The 22,528-nt window shown below is 40.8% G+C and overlaps 1 protein-coding gene across 2 annotated transcripts in view; it reads right to left on the minus strand.

Moving 5' to 3' along the window:
- LOC124257472 (protein LZIC-like) overlaps positions 1 to 21,824 on the minus strand; it is a 151,396-nt gene extending 129,572 nt beyond the window's left edge. Inside the window, exon 1 of one of the 2 annotated variants that reach the window (XM_046691540.1) lies at positions 21,535 to 21,824. The gene's annotated coding sequence lies outside the window, so the exon portion shown is untranslated. Of the gene's footprint in view, positions 1 to 21,529 lie in introns of both variants that reach the window. The other variant, XM_046691539.1, reaches the window with a different exon arrangement.
- Between the last annotated feature and the right edge of the window lie 704 nt (positions 21,825 to 22,528).

Genomic DNA, 22,528 nt, shown 5'->3' on the forward strand with positions numbered 1-22,528 from the left:
GCCTTGTACTTGATGATTAGGTGCCCTAGTCTCATTCACAGAGCATGTCACTCAACAACAACAAAAAAAATAATAAAATTTGTACTTTGATCATATCCCCGATTTCGCAGTGATAAAAGTTAAATATATTTGTAGTTATCGTAACTTTAACATTTGCATATTGTTTACACATATGCATCATCTTGGCTTGATTGGCAGCACTGTACTTCCTGAGCTCCAGATAAGCTTTTGGCCATGTGGGTATGATACCCATACTTTTGAAATTAAGTGGGTATTGAACATAGACAATTTTCTGGTTCTCATCTTCTTTTTACTGTTTGGTGGGGCACATATTGCCAGATCGAGGGCAGAATATGTTCCAGTATGCATAAATGGGTTAATACTATTAATGAAGGAAGGTTTCAAGCCCTGAAATGTTGTACCAAACAATAAAAAGAAGATGAAACCCAGAAAATTTTCTATGTTCATCAAATAGCATCTTCTAAAATGACAATCAAACATCTAAGTGGGTATTTCCAATTTCAAGTGGGTATCTATACTGTTTGATACCCACCATATTTTTAAAACCTGGGTATTCATTCAAATAACAAGTTTAAGAGGTACAACATTTGTTTATTCAATAAAAGAGATAAGACAAAATCCCTCAATCTGGCAATCAACGATTCAACCTTGTATAATGAATTTGAATGGCTTGGCCATGATGACCTATGTGGGAGTGATCACTTCCCCATCATTCTTAAAACTCGATCCCAACCCTGGAGTTTATCCTTCTTTTATCAAGAAGGAACTTCACCAAGGCAGATTAGTCATTATATAAGACTCTATGTACTGAACACTTGAAACATGACCTTTTCATTAACAGTGAGGATCCTATACGACTGTTTTCGGATATACTTAACAACATTGCTGAAAAAACAATTCCACAGTCCTCTGCAACTCCACATTCATAAACCATGGTTCAATAATGAATGCAAACAGACCAGAAAGTGGTGGAAGAAAGCCCAAAAAGTATTTTCAACAACATTCTACGTGCATAATTTGAATAAAGTTAAAATCTTAATACCAAGGCTCGACCCTAATTTAAACAGAATAAGCATCAGTCTTGGAGAAAATATGTTTCAAAAATAAATTCCCGCACATCGATTTCAAAGGTGGAATATGGTACAAAGAATAAAGGGCAAAGATTCAAAATCTACTGTTCACCATTTTAAGGACGGTGATGATTTATTAACTGATAGAGCTGACATTGCCAATAAGCTTGGTGAAACTCTCGCCAAGCATTCGTCTTCATCCACTTGTGTCCCTGAGTTTCAGGAACATCAGAAACAACAGGTAGTTCACAATTTCTAAAAACTTTTGTGATGTACACAAAGTAAAAAAGAAACATAATTAAAACACAATTATCATTTATTCATGACATATAATATACATTGCTGATTATGAAAAAACAAATTAAAAAATTATAAGCATACATTTGCAGATCAAAATTTTGTGCTTGGGTTTACGCTTGCTCACCATTATCAATTTATTTACAGGATATGTAAGATAAGAAATGATAAGCTAATTTCTTTATTATCCCAAGGGAAATTTGTTTTGCATCATATGCAGTTCTCCATTTTTTTCTTTCATAAAGCAGCCATATATAACATTGGAAATGATAATCATAAAAACTATAGTTTAAAATTATCAGGATATAAATACATCAATTAAACATTGATATTGACTAGAATTTGGACAGTTGGAGGACAAGTCATTCATTGAATTTGTTGTTAATACAGTGGAATCTGTCAAATCCGGACTCTGTGTGATCCAGTTTTCTCCATAATCTGGACTCTGTGTGATCTAGTTTTCTCCATAATCCGGACTCTGTGTGATCCAGTTTTCTCCATAATCCGGACTCCTCTATGAGTCCCGGCAAAATTGTTCTTAATTTAATTATCATTAAAGCTTCCTACATAATCCAGACTCACTCAATTAAGGATTACGGACTAGAATAACAGTCCCAGCAATCAACTTGCTATGAGAACAAGGTACCAAGAACAATGCTTTGTAATCCGGACTTAGCTTACTAAAATAACATGCAGTCAGTTGAATAAACATCTCCGTTACTTGTTGGGGTCCTAATCGACGCCAACTCAGACCACAAGACAACTGGCAGTTACATTTTACTGACCCCTAATGTGGGAACCTGTGTTGGTTTTCTTTTTTATATCATAACGATAACTGTCAACGAGACGGTAAGTTTACTCAAGAATGTTTCTATTAGCTGCAGTGAAATTGTGTATCCCTCCGATATTTATAACTTCGACCCGCATTATTCACAGAAATCACTATCATATTGCGTCTACTCATGCCTCGAAGTGTAGTTGACAGAAAATGGATACATAAGCGTATACATATTTTGCTTCGCTATGAGTCATAACTGGTAAAGCTGAACAATCACATGTCAACAAACTGTTTTCACGGTGGAAATAGCGAGATTGGGCGAAGCCTCATAGGTGACAGATCAGATTGTTCCATGCATATCTAATACTAGCTGGAACAAATGAGTGGTGAACCCTGTTTGTTCTAAAAGTCGGCATATGCAGACAGCGTCCAGAAGGTAATGATGAATATTCCGAAAAATGTACCGGTATGTGAGTAGGATCACTGAAAATTTTGTTTGCCTTTTTTGAAATTTGCTGCTCATAACAACTGCCAATACTTTCGATAGGGAGCCCAATAATTTTAAACGCAGTGTTTACGATTTTTGAGGGTTTGCTTTTATTCTGGACAGACAGGTTCCCGAACCAACTCAAGAAATTAAAGGTTATGTAGAAAGAAACCAGCCATGTGCTTTGTTCGCTATTTATAGATGGGCCAATCAGTGATGGGTTAAAAAAGCATGACAGGTATTCTATCTCAAGGTTGGAGGTGAGGTGAAATTGGGTTTAACGTCGTGCTTGAGAATATTTCGCTCATATGACGACGTGCATGCGTGTGTATGTGTATGTGCAGCTGCTTGTACTAGCCCAGACTTAAGCTGGATTTATAGTGCTAGCCCACTGAGATACCATGCCGCAGTGAAGCATGAATACCCCACTCAGATACATTATACAGACTCCGAGTCGACCAGTCCTTGCTGTACCCATTAATGCCGAGTGCCAGGCAGGGACCAATAAGTACCATATTTTAACTTCTTTTGGCATGACACGGTCGGGGATCGAACCCGCGACCTTCCGCTCTCAGGATTGACACTCTAACCACTACACCACAGAGGCGGTCTTGAGAAGGTTGGAGCTTGAGGTATATTTTTTACTTGACATTTTGTAAAAATAAAATTTGTTAATGGTGGTATTAGTGATATGGGGCTATTTATCTCAATGCTGGACAATGATATATAGTGTACTTGCGTGTAATGCAGAAATTCAGAACTTTTTTGTCAGCGAGGCGTGGCATTGTATGTACATCAAAAGTACTGCTTTGTGACGTCAGTGGATACTTAATTTATGAGCTGGCATGATATTTTCCGCGATCCACGAATCAAGGTGATCAACGAATTTAGGTTATGGTTCTGTATTGTGCATTTTTATGTGGCTAATGAAGTACATGAACTCCGAATTAATTATCGTTTACACACACACTTTTAACATCAATGGGGAACATTCCTCAGGTATCTCCCTTTACTGCTTCGCCAATAGATGGCGCCAATCACTACGGTTCTAAGTGTACTTCCGGTATAATGATGGCGTTCAAAGTATGTTGCCGGTCGATTTCAAATGCGCAGTAATTACGATGCCTGAGACATGCTGCCATGCCTCGGGATGCTGCAATAGAGGTTCGACGTGTCCGAGAGGTAAAAAATTGCTGAAATGGTGGTTGACTATCATTCGAAGTAGCGACGAATGAAACCAAAGCATGACGAGGTAGCCGTCACTGCGTCAGCTCTCGCTGGTCTCAAACTCACAGTGTTGTGTGCCATTTCCACTTTTGACAGAGATATTTTATTACTGTAACTAACAAGTGTTTGCCACTGATATGGCAATGTCCCCCGCCGCTAAAGAATGGAATATCTATATTTACTACTTTTTATTTTTGGGTCACATACAAGATGCCTGAAATGACTGATGTCTGCATAATCACCAAATGTAGGCTGTCAACATACTTGAAAATATTGGGTGCGATGTTTTATGAGATATCGCCTTTAAAAAGCGGTCAAAGTATCGTGGTGACCTTGACGATAAGATCAAGGTCACCCAAATAAACTGGTGTCTGTGTAATACCCCAATGTAACTGTCACCAAATTTGAAGACATTGGGTACAACTGTCCATGAGGTATCGCGTTAACAAGAGTTAAAAGTGTGAAAAGTGTCGTGGTGACCTTGAAAATAAGGTCAAGGTCACCCAAAATCAACTGGTGTCTGTGTAATCCCCCAATGTATGCTGTCACCAAATTTGAAGACATTGGGTATGAGATGCCCTGTTAAGAAGAGTTTGAAAAGTGTTAAAAGTGTTGTGGTGACCTTGAAAATAAGGTCAAGGTCACCTACATAAACTGGTGTCTGTGAAACGCCCCAATGTAGGCTGTCACCAAATTTGAAGACATTGGGTACAACAGTCCATGAAATATCGCGTTAACAAGAGTTAAAAGTGTGCAAAGTGTCATGGTGACCTTGAAGATAAGGTCAAGGTCACCAAAATAAACTGGTGTCTGCGTAATCCCCCAATGAAGGCTGTCACCAAAATGTAATTTTCTGAATAAAATTGATATTTTATACTTATCCTGACTCATGCTTATTTGCTTGTCTTCTTCCTCTTGCGAACCTAGTGGAACACTTGTATCTCCTTATTGAAGTTCCTTTCAATAAAGTGTACGTAAAATCACTACTCACCAGAGTTATCCCTGTTTCCTGTTTTGGCGGGAAAAGTGGCGCCACTGTCTTCCCACGCTTCACTCTCTCCTGATAATGAGCCCGACACTTGGATTTGCAGGGAAATCCAAAGTGTCTAGTAGGGAGGTTGGGAGGGCTTACCTCATGAGTCAGGATAAGTATAAAATATCAATTTTATTCAGAAAATTACATATTTTTCCTTATCCTGACTCTTGCTTATTTGCTTGTAGAATCCGACGGATTTGGAGGCGGGAAAAAATACTTAAGGATTTCGTGTAGTGATTTACGTCAATATATACCCCCCTATGGGAACTTCGTATTGGCACTGTGCTAATCTCTGCTGCTGTTTGTGACCCTGTCCTCTCAGCTGCCTTTTTGATTGGGGGACCACAATTGTTAACTTTTGGTCCTTTCTTTTGTTAACATTTATATGTGGATTTTGCGACTCTATTTCTTGATGCAAGCATCAAGTGGAGAAGCGACCCTTTCCTGTACGAGTATTCTTACAAGTACTGGGTCATATCACTTATGCTAGTCGTTAGACGTGCAGTTAGACTTAAGCAAAACTCTGCTGAGTGTAGGCTTGGTAAGTCATGTGATAAAAGAGCGAGACTTCGTCTCAGCGTCTTTTAGGAACTGTCAACTGTTGTGCGACAACCAGTGGGCCGAAATGATGAATGCCTGAGACGTCCTCGGTGGCGATATTTCTCAAGTAGTGGTTTGCAACCACCATGTCTGATTTCCAGAAGCAGCCCTCCATTATCGTCTGTAACAAGCAATTCCCATGTAGAGCGAGTGTTGACGCCAGAGCTCTAATTTCGTGTGGGTTGGAGGCTCTTGGAGGATCAAGTCCTGCTGCCTTGTAGGCCCGTAGTTTGATAGTTCTGATCCAGATTGATATCGTAGTCTGTGTCGCTGTTGATATCGGGACGAAAAGTCGCTTGAACTTGTGTCTCCTAGTTCTGGATCGTTGTAAATATATTTTCAATGCTCTCACTGCGCACAAAGATAAGTCATGCGTATCTTGTGGTCCGAGGACGGAGGATAATGCTGGGGCGTGGAATTGTCTGTCCGGTTGACCTGGTAGTTGATTCTTTGTGATGAAATCCCATTGTAGTCCCATATGCACTGTGTTTTGATTTTCATCAATTCGTGTTCTCTCGTAGTCTAGAGCATGTATTTCCGACATCCTGGCTGCTGTTGCTAGGGATAGCAGGAACAGCGTCTTTTGTGTCAAGAATTCAAAGGATGTCGTCTCTAATGGTTCGTAGACGTCACTGGTGAGATGTCGTAGAACAACGTTGAGGTCCCACGCCGGAGCTTTGAATCTCTGTTGTTGGTCCTCCAATTTATAAGAGCGTAACAAGGCCAGTAACTCTGGTACTTTTGTTAGCTTGCCACCTGTCCTCATAGTAATGACTGAGCTCAATGCCGCTAGGTATGTTGAAAGCGTAGACCCTTTTAGCCGCTTTGTTTGCCGTAGGTGACAAAGGTAGTCCGCCACTTGTGGGTGTGATGCTTTTCTAGCTGAAAACCCGTTTCTGGCAGCATATGTCTCGAAGCTTCGCCACTTGTCGGCGTACAAGTTGCGTGTAGACTTGCGTAAAGCTAGTGTAACTGCTTTCGCTGCTCTGGCGGAGTACCCTCTCTTGTTCAAGCACGCCTTGATACAGTCCCTGGGTTGCCGTGCGCCTGCTTTGTACTCTGGTAGTTGCAGCTGTGGTGGTCCTAGTTCCTGTATGAGAATGGGGAACCACATTCTCGCTGGCCAGTAGGGCGCGACCGAAATCAGTTGGAGGTTCCTGGTCTGGCTGATTTTCTGCAACACCCTCGTTAGTAGCGCTGGCGGTGGAAACACGTACGCGTTTAGTCCTTCCCAGGATATGCTGAGAGTGTCCGTTGCCCACGCTCGTGGATCTGGTACTGGAGAGACGAATGTTGTCAGCTGATTGTTGAAACGTGTGGCGAAGAGGTCTATCAACGGGGCTCCTATCTCCTTGATCTGTTTGAAGATCTCGGGATGTAGCATCCATTCCGTCGGAGATGGTTGAGTTGGACGGGAGAGTGCGTCTGCTATGACATTCCTGGCTCCTGGAATGTGGCATGCTCTTATGTGAATGTTCAGATCGTCGATTAGGTCGAACAGTTGAAAGCAAAGGTCCAGCAGGTTCAATGATCATGTTGATCCTTGCTTGTTTATGTAGAACGCCACTGTGGAGTTGTCCGTGTGTACCATGAGATGCGCATTCTGTAGAATGTTGCTCCAATGGAGTATGGCGTTGACAACTGCTTTCATTTCCAGCATGTTGATGTGCAGACTTTCCTCTTCCTTGGTCCATTTCCCGGCTGCCACATCGTTGTCGAGATGTGCTCCCCAACCTTGGAGTGACACGTCCACATACAGATGAGTCTTCCACTCCGGCTCTGCTAGATAGATGCCTTCGCAGACATTCGCTCTCTGGGTCCACCATAGTCGATGAGGTCTGAGGTAGTCCGGTAGACCGAAGGGGTCTGGGTCATCGAGATGAGCATTGATGAGGACCTGTAACGGGCGTAGCTGTAATCTCCCTCTGGCTGTCATGTCTTGTGCAGACGTGAGGAGACCCAAACGACTCTGCCACTCTCGTAGTGGCCACGGAGAGAGTAGGGCTTGTGGGATTGTCTGTTGAATCTTGAGCCATCGGTCCTCTGGTATGACGATGCGGTTCTGCGTCGTGAGAAATCTGATGCCTAGGAACTGCAGGTCCTGCGTAGGTTCTAGGTCCGACTTGAGTAGATTCACTAACCATCCCAGCTGTGTAAGCAGTTTGATGGTAAAGTTCAACTGTAGTCTGAGATGCTTGGGATCTTGATGTACTTGAATCCCGTCGTCGAGGTTAAAGGCACTGCGTAGACCTCGATGATGTAGATATATGACTATGGGTTTCGTCAACCTTGTAAACAACCAAGGGGCCGATGATATTCCAAATGGCAGGACCTTCCATTGGTAATGTAGCCCGTCCAGTGTAAACCTGAGGTACTTCCTCGAGTCTGGATGTACAGGAATATGCAGGTAGGCGTCCTGTAGATCTATGCTGGCCATGTAGTCCATCGGACGGACGAGGTGGATAAGTTGAGGTAGATGGATCATGCGGAACTTGGGAGGTCTGCTCAGATATTCTCTGTTGAACATGCTCATATTGTAGATGAGTCGGAACTTTTCTTTGGAGTTTTTCTTGGGCACTAGGAAAACTGGGGAGTAGAAACCTGGCGTGATGTTGGTTTGATCTACGACCTCTATGGCTCGCTTTACTAGTAGAGATGAGACCGCTTCTCGTAACTGCTCTATCTGATGAGTCTTGAAGTCGAACTTGTGAGGGTCGACTGTAAGCGGTGGAGCGGCCTGTAGTTGTATGCGATATCCGTTTCTTAGGATGTTGGATACAAACGGATCTTGAAGTATTCCCCGGTTTTCCCAGTGTAGCTGAAGGCGTCCACCCACTTGTGAAGGTTGTACAGGAACGGCTGGGGGTGGAAGACTCAAGTCGTTCCGAACCCTTCTTTCATCGTCGATAACTCTTGGCGCCTCTGGGTGCCCTGCCTCGTCCGAACTTTGCTCTGTAGTTGCCGACTGGGCGACGAAAGGAACTTTTTCCGCCTCTGGAGCTAGCCACTGTCTTGTCCCGTGCTCTCTGTATCCCAGGAAACTTGGACTTGCCCGAGTAGCGCTGGGATGTTTGCCTGATGACGCTGGCCAGAGTATCTATGGACTTGATCATAAGGACCTCCCTTGAGTCTTTGGTAACTTCCTTGGCAACCTCGTCGATTCCTCCAGCGAAGATGGAAGGAGTTGACCACGGGGCTGTGTAGAGTGACTTGGTAAAGTGGTCACTCCAACTGCAGGAGGCGAGGAGACCTTGTCGACGTGCAAGTGTCAGCGCTGCGGAGATGGATGAGAGATGGTCTGTCATAAACTGTTGGTCCTTCTTCTGCATAAGGAGGGCTGAATATATCATCCTATCTTCTTCCGCACTAGAGTCTTGGAATTTAGCGATGAGCGTTTCGTTGACTGCCCTTGATCTGTTGAGGCTGAAGAACATGCGCCTGGTCATAGTTTCAACTTGTGCCAACTTTTTGTCTTCAATGTTGTAAGACTTGGCCTTGGCATCACTGATGACTTTGAAGTTCTCATCGATCTCCTGTGCCTTCAGGAATGGATCCATGTTGTGGAAGGAGAACTTTTTGGCGTTGAACTGTGGTAGATGCGGCGCCTGGGCTTTTGAGGCTGACTTGAAGGCTGCGTCCAGGTTCTCGGGGACCGCTGCGATGGGATCAATCGGAGGGAGAGTGATTGTGTCGACATCATCCTCCTGCATGATAGGTGTGAGACGGATTATCATCCTTAGATTGTGATGCCAAATCTAAACCGTTGCCCATCCAGTATCGTATTTCAGCGTCCGAAAAGATGATCCCGCCGTCATCCTCAAGGACAGCAGAATTGAGTAGGGGATGTTGATCCTCCTCCGATGGTGATCGAGGTGGAGTCCTTCGCGACTGCGGTGACCTGTGTGGAGACCTGCGCGGAGACTTGTGTGGCGACCTTCGTGGAGACCTGCGTGGAGATCTGCGTGGAGATCGGCTTGGAGAGTGGCCCAGCGAACTGCGTCTGTAGGGTGACCTGCGCGGAGATGAGCGACTGTAGGTTCGCGAATGTCTCGGTGAATCCCTTGACGATCTGCGTGATGCGGAAAATGTCTTGGATACTGTATCCGAAGTCCTTTGCGAACGCCTTCGCGAACGCTGATCATCTGATTTCGCATCTGGGGAATGGCGACTGGTCCTTCCCGAACGCTGGTCGTCCGATTCTGTATCCGGGGATGGGCGATTCCCGATGCTGATCGTCCGAGTCCGTCGCAGGGGATGGTTGAGGCGACCTTTGCGCAGGCTGGTCCTGCAGTGTAGATCTGCTGCCAGATGTCACGTTGATGGAGGGCCCCTCAGAGACGATGTCTGCGTTGGAGCCTTCGCGAAGGCTCGGGACCTCTTTATGGGCTGGCTGTGACTTCTTCTCCAGGCCGTAATGCTGGTCCATCATCTCCATGATCTGTTGGGAATACTGCTGCATAAAATCCCCCGGGTTGAAGGTCTGCGGTGGTGGTAGCGCTGCCCTTTCTGCGGTGATAGCGACGTGGCCCACAGGACGCTCATCTGTTGTCAGCGTAGATACCTCGGGTTGCGTGGAGATCTGCGCTGAAGTCACCGTAGCTGAGACTGGTCTTTTCTTGGGACGAACCTCTGGGATGATGATCCCGTGGTGGTGGATGACGCCCTGGGGGTGCGGAGTCTGCGCTGGGTGGTTGACGATTTACGAGTCTTAGACTGAGACGACGGGATGTCCGGAGTAGCAGGTCTCTTCTTGGAGGTGGCGGACTTCGTCCCACGCCTCTCCTCCAAGGGAAACTCCAGCGGAACATCAGACGGAAGGGGGTCGTCAGACAGCAGTTGACTGGTGAGGGACTCCGCTGATTTATCCATGACTGGACCAACCCGTCTAGACCTATCTGCCGCACGTCTAAGGACGGAAAGAAGGCATTTATTAAATGCACAAGTAGTTAAATGCTTGCAATTAATGCAGCGGGAGCTGAAAGAACATGGTACCGTGCAGCTAGGGCACAATTGATGAGGGTCAGCAGCAGAGAAACGTAATCTACAATTGGAACAGTTTTTCATGAACGTAAACAACTGAACAAACACGGACTAACCCGTGAATAAACAGTGCTAAATACGATTAAATATGAAACCATATTGTTGAAATATACTAGCTAAACCTCTATAAGGTAATAATAGAGGTGACTAACTAAGTAATAAAAGGATATAGTGCCGTATAGGAGACACAGGCGCTCTTACAACCTGCTCACAGGGCGAAGAAGGAGAGAGTGAAGCGTGGGAAGACAGTGGCGCCACTTTTCCCGCCAAAACAGGAAACAGGGATAACTCTGGTGAGTAGTGATTTTACGTACACTTTATTGAAAGGAACTTCAATAAGGAGATTCAAGTGTTCCACTAGGTTCGCAAGAAGAAGAAGACAAGCAAATAAGCATGAGTCAGGATAAGGAAAGATTTTGAAGACACTGGGTACAACAGTGCATGAGATATCACGTTAACAACAGTTTGAAAAGTGGTCAGTGTCGTGGTGACCTTGAAAATAAGGTCAAGGTCACCCAAATCGACTGATGTCTGCGTAATCCCCTAATGTAGGCTGTCACCAAATTTCAAGACATTGGGTACAACAGTTCATGAAATATCACGCTAACAAGAGTTTGAAAAGTGGTCAAAAAGTGTCGTGGTGACCTTGAAAATAAGGTCAAGGTCACCCAAATAGACTGGTGCCTGCATAATACCCCAATGTAAACTGTCACCAAATTTGAAGACATTGGGTACAACATTTCATGAGATATCGCGTTAACAAGAGTTTGAAAAGTGGTCAAAGTGTCGTGGTGAACTTGAAAATAAGGTCAAGGTCACCCAAATTGACTTGTGTCTGCATAATTTCCCAATGTAGGCTGTCACCAAATTTGAAGACATTGGGTACAACATTTCATCAGATATCGCGTTAACAAGAATCGGGACGTACTTACGGACGGACGCCACTGAAAACATAGTCCCCCGTTCCGCGTTGTGGCAGGGGACAATTATGGTAAGTACCACGTATTTTGTATCATTCAAACGTTTGTTATTGTTATTCTCCTTGCCAAAGTTAGTTAACGTGCATGCCTACCGAAATTACGAGCAGGGGTTTTGAATCGATTCAGGGAAAAAGAATGCGTTGCTTCAAGAGGTACACACGCTGTAGAAAAGTTTTCATGCGAAACATTAGGGGCCTCTCACTGTAGTAATCATCAAAACTTACAGTACACAATCTTTTCGCTTTACAAAGGGTGCAGCCCAAGGCGGCACCATCTGTAGAATGCCACTGATGTTATCTTCTGAAATCGGCACCCCAGTGAAGATTAGCTATAAAAGTTTCTGTAGTTAGGCTTTATTCATTGTTAACATTGTTTCAAAATTTTCCACCGTTCTTGAATTGGATTCTAATTTCAGGCTAATCTATTGAATCTATTTTCAACTATATTTCAATTATAACTTAGCAAAGCAAATATCACTTGATATGGCCTGTTCATTTTACCTGCTTGTCTTCTCTCATACAGCACATTAATATGACAGCACCTGGTCATGCATCTTACAGTTGTCAGTTTGACACTGAGTTACATTGAGTAATCTACTTAAAATTCTAATTTATGTGATATTTTCACATATGCTTATATCTCCTGATGACAGGTAGAGTAGGCAAGTAAATTGGAACAGACCCCAATATATTATTTTCAGTGTTTTAAGGTAATTGGCATTTCACAAGTAACTTTTCATGTTAACCTTTCATTTGCTTCTTGCTTTTAAAAAGCAAGTTACCATCATTATAGACATTTTTGCAAAGTTGTTTATGTTTGACTATAATACCTTTGCTCCCTTCATTGTTGAATTAAAGTTTACCAAGAATGCTAATACACAATTGACTTTTTCCCTTTAATGCATCATATTACATCTCCCTACAGGTGCCTGTTGTCCACAAAGATGAGGCCCAGGTGATGCCAGAATACACATGATACAGGTTAATGTTTGTTTGCTTTTGGTATGAATTTCTCTAAATAATGTCTGGTGTACTTGTTGAACACACTTCTTTGTATCAGACATTTCTCCCTATAGAAAACAATCGAGGAGAGTTATTTGCTCGGTAACGGTGTTATCAGCTACACTGAAATGTCGCTCATATTATATTAAAGAAGTTGTATATCCATAGAACTCTCCTTGTTGTTCATCACAACAACTTCTAAATGCCACTCAGAGAAGGAAAAAAAATGTCAGCGTATTTAAATTATGCTTCTCCATAGTTGAAACATTTGTTAAGCATAATGTTTTCCACCTTTGACTTATCCCAATGAATATTTTCATTATGTGACATGTCTTTCTCCACAATAGTAACTTAAATCTGAAAAAGATACATTTTCTCATAACTGGCAGTCATGAGATAATATTACCCTGTGTCAGTTTGGATAGTAATACTCCACTGATGTTTTCCAGAATGAACACGTCTGAGGCAACAGAGAACAACAGATGCTGTATGACCAATTCTTTCCCTGGACTGTATCAACTGACCCACTTAATGCTGGTGGATACTTGTGATGTTGAATGTAACATCAGTGAGGTCGTTGGGGTGGAAACAATCACCCATGATGATTTTGATGGAAAGAATATTGAGCCAAACATTTTCTCTCCAGACTTGGCAGAGACCACATATGAAAGTAACTGTATTCAACACAGAGAGACAAACATGCAGTGCTTCCAGTACTAACTATTATGCTTAGTGCTGCAGCAATTTTCATTTACACAGGACTGTCAAAATATTCAGACTTCACTGTTGTACTTCCATTTTGGGTCCATATGCATGTCACCTAAATTATCTGTACAGCAATATTGATGGTATGATTGTCAGTGTGGAAAACATCAACATGCATCTGATGTAAGTTTTAATCAATTGCAAGGTTCTTCAAAGGAGACCATCATTTTTTACTGTATTTATGTCTATATTTATGAATGTCCATACATGCAGAATATTATATGTTCAACAATAAAAACTGAAATGACAACTGACTTTGTTGATTTTTGGCTGATGATAATTGACACATGAGAATAATCCTAAGTATTGTAGAAACTCAATTCTACCATTTAGACTACCATTCAAAACTTAAATTATTCCTTGTTTCAGTATTTCAAATGCACACTGTGTTCACTGACACTGTGAGCCCATTATAATTGTGATGAGCCTTGATGTAATTTGCAAACCCTTCACACATGCTGGAATAACAAGTGTGAAATATTTGTATTCAAATCTAAAAGGCTCCCACCTTAAAAGACAATGAACCCAATACCCCCTTGCTTCTGGCATCAGGTAGTTCAGACCTCCAGTATTGGTTCAATGTGTTTGTAATATTTCAGTATTTCACTAATGCTTAATTACATTATTTGACAACACCTGAAACACAATTTCAAATACTATTCTTGTGTTTTCAAAATGTGAATCCTATGTTCTAATAACTACTACGACCATTAATCCTCTGTGTAATGTGACATAATGGGGAGTAAATGGTTTGACGAATTTACAAAGCAACTACTCAATAAGAAATTCCGAGAAACGGCAATATTTCAATAACTGCAGTATCGTTCTATTTATATTAGTTTTGTCCAGACACCCTAGTTCTTCGTGCTTTGACAACAGTCTTCACTCGGGGCAACTTCCAGCTTCCGTAATTCGTAATATAAGAATCACAGAGTAAACAGTAGGTTAAATGTCGATTGAAGTTTAGGCTTGGCCGATAGTCAGGCCTATAGACCTTTCCACGGAGCAGTACTTCGTTCCACTTTCAGTTATCCCCCTTTGTGGTGGCTGCAAATTGACATTGACGTTTTACGTCTGGAAACGTGCTGGGTTTTTTTTGAAAATATGCCTCGGGACAGAGGAATGCCTTATGAACGTGGATCAGAGAGAATTTGTGCAATTAGCCAGTACAAATAGCCAGAGAAATCTATGTATATGGAAGGAATTGCCCTGTACAGTCCATAAACTGCCACGGAAGGACTGCCCCTGCTTGTTTCCCTATCATCTCCATAGGTTTCCTGTGAATGAAGATCGTCGTCGTGTTTGGGTGTCACGTGTTAATCGGAAGGATTTTCACCCATCCGATAGCAGTGTGGTATGTATTTATCAAGATAATTAGTGGCACAATAGTTTATCCCATCTGATAACCTGAGATAATGAAATCAAACGTTAGATACTAGTATTTTGTTATTCATGTAGGGCCTACACGGCTACAGTGCTGGGCATCGTTTCACAAAGCTCTCGTAAGCTTAAGATCTCGTAGCATTCGTACCTCCTATGTTACAGTACACACTGCACGGTAAAGCTATGCAACAAAGAGTTGAACGACAATTTTTACTTGTAAAATGTCCCAACATTTTAAAAACTTATGTGCTACAAATCATTATTCTAGAGACATTTGTATTGTAGAAACTTATTGATATCTTGCAATATGCCCAAAAATATTGAGGGGAAACAGTCTATTTATCATTATTTACTCAATATATCTTTACTTAAAATTAGTTAATAATTACATTACTGGATTAATTTATTAAGATTACTTAATTACTCGTTACCGTACACATGGTACACAGCTGTAAAGAATTACTTTATTTCTTTTTTTACATCAACATAAAGGCTCTAGTGTTTAACAGGAGTGAAAAGTTTTTGTAGTTACTGGAGTGACATTGGCTAAATAGAAATCTAATTATTTCTTTTTATAACTTTTTTTCAGATATGCTCGATTCATTTTTGGGATGGCCATCCAAGAAAACAAAATCCTGATCCAGTCTTACATTTGGGATATCAAAGGAAGGTTAGTGTCCTTTTAGTTTAATGTAATGTACAATATATAATAGCCTGTCATACTTTAACTTTCCTCTCTCCAGGTGACACAAGGAAGAAGTGGGGCGGCGGGGTAGCCTAGTGGTTAAAGCGTTGGCTCGTCACGCCAAAGACACAGGTTCGAATCCCCACATGGGTACATTGTGTGAATCCCATTTCTGGTGTCCCCCGCCGTGATGTTGCTGGAATATTGCTAAAAGCGGCGTAAACCCAAACTCAGTCAGTCAAGGAAGAAGTGCCATTTTCCGACACCCCCCTCTCTGATGTTTCTCGGACCCCAAGGAGCAATCAACTCACTGAGGAGTGCCATGCTGAAGCTGAACTGACAGATCAACCTGTATCTCAAGCTGAAGAGGTGGAAAAGGAGAATGATGACTCCAGACCAAGTGATTGTGACTGTTGTAAACAGAAGTCTTGTTTTTGTCTTCACAGACCTATGATAAAAGTTCCAAACAGAACTGTAGGAGTACAGATTCATTTTAACAAGTCAGTAGATCAGCATTATGCAACCCAGCACTACACAACCAAAACAAAGAATGTCTCTGTTCAAGTTAATTTTCCTGCCTTTTCTGCAGACAGTATTAAGACTGACACTGATTCTGTGTTTTACACTGGTCTTACTCTACAAGTGTTTCTGTGATTAATAACTTATCTTACATCTGTACTGCGGCCAAGCATTAAGAGGCCACTCTCAGATGAAACACTACTCACACTTATGAGACTTAGGCTTGGAATTCAGTTTCATGATCTCGGGAGAAGATTTTCAATTTCCATGCAATTAGCAAGTGCCAATGTCCTTTAAGACTACCTATCCACACACTACCTCCATTATTGACTGTACAGAAATGTTCTTGCAACGTCCATTTTCATTGAAGGTTAGAGCTCAAACCTACAGTACATATAAAAGTCACAATACTGCCAAAATTCTCGTTGCGATTGCTCTCAATGGGTATATTATGTATGTTTCAAGATGCTATGGGGGTCGTGCAAGTGATGTGTATATCACCAAGAACTCGGGTTTTCTAAAATACTTGTTACCTGGTGATGAGGTAATAGCAGATAGTGGCTTTATAATAAGCAATGAACTGTATGCTAGAAGAGTGAAACTGAACATTCTTGCTATTATGAAGGGTAGTAAACAACTGAGTGCTACAGAGTGTATAGATACACGAAGAATTGCATCTGTAAGAATACATGTAGAAAGAGCAACTGCCAGGTTGAAGTCTTACAGAATATTGAATCAGGTTCTACCTCTTAATTCTGTTCAAAAGTTGGATAAGATAGTCAAAGTGTGTGCAGTCCTGTGTAGCCTCAGACCAGAACTTATCAAATATCAAGGACAAAGACTGAGTAGTCATGTTTGTTTCAGATATCTAGTAGGCTGCTTAAGCCTATGAGATGTAATGATTTTGCAATATGATATTTCACCAACAAGAATGATAAATAATAAATACATATTCTCATTGAAATGATGTTTAAATCATTAAACTGAATGTTCACCTCACCTTGATTTTTGTTATCATTGTTGTTTTATGTTTATATACCAACCTATAGATATTCAATGAATGCAAACTTGTAAATCACCTTAACCCTTAGAATGCCATATGCATGGCACCATATATACAGTGATAGAAACTACCAGTGGCAGATGGCCAAAATAGCAGTTAGTGACCGCCAAAAGTGTTTGGTTTTTTTACAGATACAGCACCACTTGGGCCACTAGGAAAATCTTACAAGTTTCTGTAACTGTATATTAGGGGTGGGCGATAATACCGGTTAACCGGTATATCGCAATTCGAACTTCACGATACGATATATTGCGGTACACTTTTTGCGAACCGGTTCACCCGATACAATCGGCAATTTCCATGACTATGATCGGTAATTTTCGTGATGTAGTTAAAAATACTAATAAGATTTGTATTTCCTTTATATCATTATACATTTATAGTTTTGAGGCTGTATATTGGTCAATCACTTCTGTGTCCTGACAGTGGCATTGTTTCAAATGAAAGGAAGACAGTAATTTCATTAGCTTAGTTAACCCATTCAACACCACAGGCCGGAAAAACAGCTAAGACGTCAGACGTTTCCCCAGAAACCGAAAGGCCGGTAACAGGCCTGGCAGTAGGGGCATCAAAATGGTATATAATTTTAGGAACCTACCTTACATATGATTCACTTATTAAATCTATCACTTTTCACAATGTCTGAAAATACTTATTACATTTCAAATGAACATATATTATCGACAGAATTAGAATTATAAACTATTTTTTGCAATGTTATTGAAAACAAAAATGATTCGGCAACGGGACCACATCAAAGTTGTCAAAGAGCAAAGTAATGATGTTTCGAGGAAATAATTAAACAAATTGATTAAACTAAAGAATAAAATCAAGTACAGTACTCATAATAAAAGTTGTCAAACGTTCATCAAAAGTTACTATTTTCCATCTTTTTAAGTGCGATCATGAAATGTAAGCCAAATTACATTTCGGCTTTCGTCGCCGCGAACTTCACGCTTGCAGACGATGTTTAATGTTAAAATATATGCTTGAAGCATTTTTGTCACAGGTCTTAACCAAGCACGATATGACAACTAAGTTCCATAAGGTGGTGATTTTGTGCGTAACCCGTTCACCCTAAGATCATTTTACCAAAAACTTTCTTCTAAATCTAAAGTTTTCGTTTACAAGGACAGTATCCATTGCTGTAATAATATTGGTTGCCTTAGCTCACGTGCATGATTTTGACCAATCACGAGCCTTATAGCATACATTCGTAACTACTCGTGTCATTCCTTGCAAGCCAGATGGCGACTCGTACCTCTCTCATGGCCATGTTCATGACTAGTCTACGAATAAGAAAAGCAAGATTTAGGGATGTCAGCTTCTTTATTGTGGACAACACGACGCTTTGGAGTGTATGCTTGCTCCTCCACTTCTAAATGCCCTTCAAAGATTTAGTCTAGGAATATTTCCAAAGATAGATAACTCTGAATTTCCAAACATGGCCACTCCTTGAAAGGCATGTTAAGTAAGTTTCTTATGTCGTTAACAAATATCAGTAAAAAGATAATTTTATAATCCCGGAACTAATAATGAAAATCGATAATCGCACAGAAACTATTTGACTCCATTGGCAACTACTCGCCTCTTTCTGTAACCTACGCTATTCGGCTTGTCCGGAATAACACGAATTGGTCACGAATGTATTTGACTCATTTCACATTTTACTACACGCGATTGCCACGATTGTTGGCAGTAATGGCGTACTATACAGGTATGAGTCTTCTTATCCAGTTATCGGGAAATAGCCGTTCATACACATTATTTCAGATACCTTTTTGTAACAATTTTCGTAAAAATGATAATATAGAAGAAAAAGGTAACGGGATATTATGACATCTTACAAATAGGAAAGAAACTCAGCATTGTTTGCTTCCTTCGTGGTTTATCTAGACATTATAATGAGTAAACTTACATTTTCATTAAAACTTTACTTATTTAAAATGTTGTTGTATTATTTGAAAAGTATGGTTTAAAATAACTTTCATATTTATAAATATGTTGGGATTAAACCTTTCAAATAATGCATGCGAGTAGCAGTAATTATGTTTTACAAGCTGATATTTTCCTTGATAAACATAGGCCTCATTTATTACCTCAGAGTCTCTGGGGACTCGATGTCATGGCAGTTTAGCCTCTGATTGACTGGTGTTGAAAGAGCTAAACCATTCGTCACACTTTCACAATATATTGCAACACGTATTCTAATACGACAACATATATCACAATATATCGAAATACGAAAATTTTCGCGATACCCAACCCTAATAAGCATTAATAAGTCATTACCCTTAAACCTCTCATACAGGTGATTGTTCAGGAATTTCTCAGGGTCACCTCTACTTGTTTTAGGTACACTGTTGGCCTTTGATGCTTGTATTCTTACTCGCCTGCTGTCTTTCCATAGCGGACTTGATGACGCACCCTGGTTTAATGTTAAAGTACTTAATTCTTCTCCCTTGTGCTCTGTCATAAAATTCCTAGCAAACAGAACATTCCAATTTTGTGACAGTCTTGCTATAATCAATATCATGAGATCCATGTCTGGATTCATTATTTGACGTTTCCTTGCAGATAGGATTTACATTTTCAGTGGCTGAAAATGTTTTATAGAGAAGAGTACCCTTCAGTTTCCAAAGAAAACAAAGTGGAGAATTATTTACATGCTCAGTAAAGTCTTCTGTGGTAACAAAATGCTTAAATCTGTAGGGCTTGCTTTTCGATGATGTTGAAGTTTCTGCAGCTTGACTGGGATCATCAGATCTTTTTGGATGCTTGAAATTCATGGCCTTTAATTCACTGAGTAATTTATTGCTGTCAGTCCCTCGTCCACATGTACAAGGTAAATCAGTACAAGATTTACCAGCATATCCATGTAACCAGGCTAGATGTACAGTATACATGATGGCTGCAACATGACTACATGACCTTCCATGACCAGCTGGGCAAGTACAACAAGCAGTTAATACAGTACGATCTTTCCTTGCAGCAATCCATGTGTTGTAAGGAACTGTAGAGGCTCCTGGCTGAGAGGGTGACACACAGGCTTTAAGATAATGAACTTCATTTTCCACAATGCTTTGAATATCACCTAACCATCCATTCTGCACATAATTATATGCACATGTTGCACGAAAAGCTTTCATTTCCTTGGAATCAAATGAGTGGGACTTAATGAGGTAGTCAATAATATCTTCATATCCTATATGAGGCCAGTTTCCCGTATTAAAGGTAACCCACTTGGCACTGTCTTCAGGTAGTGACTCTGTAACAGAAAGTACAATAATAACCATACCCACTTATCAGATTTGGCCTTGCCTCATTACAGATTGAGATAACTCTCTGACCTAATGATATTTAACCAGCTGTTACTCCTAGTTACAAGAGAACGTTTTAATTAGTGAGAGATAAATAAGAAATATAATAGTACTTTTAATAACACAAATAAGTAGATAAAAAGTTAGAAGGTATTTTTCACAAATTATTTTGTCAAGATATAGTCAAAACGTAGTCATTTCTGAGCATTTAGTAAGGGATTAATTACCGTGTGTAAATCTTGAAATAATCTTTATATCGCTAAATAATATATATTGACGATGGTTCTTGAAATATCAAATCAAAATATAAACAGACAACACTAGGGGAATATCTTTGAAAATATTTAAATGCCCTACACAGATTTGAAAATACAGGCAACTTCAAGTTCAGAACACTGGCTTTATAAGATACAGGCGGCCTATAGTTTACATACAGTTTCACGTTAAATTCAACCTCGTTTAAAGGCCTTCAGTTTTCATGCACAATACAATCGCCGAGTTAGAACAAAGTGCACATGATATTGGCATTACCTGGTCATTTCTTTAAACTTTAGGACTTTAAACATTTCTTACCTGCAATGTTTGCTTTAGACATGACATCAGAAATCCTTAAAATGAAATCAAATTGGACAAGTAAGGAGACGTTGTTTTTCGCCGCGTAAGCGTTGACTGGGCACCGTCTAGACTTGTTTGCAACGTCGTAGATTGCCGTAGATTGTTACAAATAGCACAGACCAGTTCATCGTTGCAACCGCTTAATGGCTGCGCCCATGAAAAAAACCATGGAAAGGTCTATATGCCAGTATCACAGTAACAGCTACTGTTGGACCATAACTACCGCAGCGCCCCCAGCAGGCAAGGGGGCATAACTCCAGGAATATTTGACTGTACATCTATTCCATCTAAGCATGTGTAATTAATTCAGAAGTCTAAATATACGACAACTACATTTATTTCATTCATATATAAATAAGTCAAGGAGATATCATCCCTTATAGTTAAATTGTTTTTTAATAGTTCTGACTATGCATTTGGACAGGCTGTCTGGACTGTTGTAACTCGGTCCGGTTTGTGGACCTGGTCACTCTATGTGGGCCTCATCATAAATATTATATGTCTGATTAAATCTCTTAAAATCAGTGAGGGTAAGAGTTCCCCCCGATCCCCCATCCCAAATAATATTTATAAATTAATACATTACAATTATTAACAAAACCTAACGCAACAATTATAATTATTAGATACATAGTAGCCAACCTTACTGTTGCTTGTGAAACTTCCCCTTGTTGGTCTCGGCCACTGATCACTCAGTCAGTTAGGAAGGTGTGTCAACAGCATCCAGATTATGGGGAGCGCTGGAAACAGGCATCAGTCAGCTGCGATTCACTTGATTCACACGCTACTACGGTAACCATGCGATAACATCTAGCAGATGCCACTAAAGTTTCAAAACACCGTTTATGCCTCAAACTTGACTTTGTCAGTTGCGTCAGTGGCTCTAGTCATCTGGTACAAGTGTCTCAGTTTTCACATGATTAGATTCCGAGTTATCGCCCTTTACTGAGCACTGCGCGGAACAAAACCGAACTAGCCAATTTTTATAGGGACTGCCTAAAAGCCGGACTGGCACCAAGGGCGACCGCGATGACCATGCCAAACTTTATTTAATGCAACATACGCACCTGACCATAATGAACAATCACAAACCATATAGTGCAGTATAATACCGTTATGGCGAGTAAATCGCTTATTAATCAGGAAGGCAAGATGTCAATGAACATGGCTGAACCGGGTTACATGTAAAAGAGGAGCCGTTAAACGAAACAGTATTTGAAACGTTTAAATACCGCCCTCGTGATGCATAATTTTCATTTTTCCCGGAAAGCTGTCACGTCTATATCAAAGCAAATGCTACTTTAGAAGATCACTGTTAATCGTATTAAATCATACCCACTGGTAAATGAGAAGATCTTTACCCCACACTTTCAAGATTTCTTCCGCCAAATGTGTTCGGTCCGACTTAATATTGGGTCTGGAGGTTAAAATCAACTGACATGTCAAATATATTTCATCACAATTGTTTACATATCTATAACATGATGATATCTATAAAATAACGGTAACACGTTGCTGAAAAAGCTCTTCATTATGTAAGGAATAAACTCCTCAGACTCGCCAATATTCGCGCAGCTGGTTGAGTCCGAGGCCGTTAGGCCGAGGACTCAACCAGCCCCGCGAGGTCTGAGGTGTTTATTG

Source organism: Haliotis rubra, unplaced genomic scaffold (genome assembly GCF_003918875.1).
Source record: "Haliotis rubra isolate DU_JTF1 unplaced genomic scaffold, ASM391887v1 Scf661, whole genome shotgun sequence".
Taxonomy (NCBI): Eukaryota; Metazoa; Mollusca; class Gastropoda; order Lepetellida; family Haliotidae; genus Haliotis; species Haliotis rubra.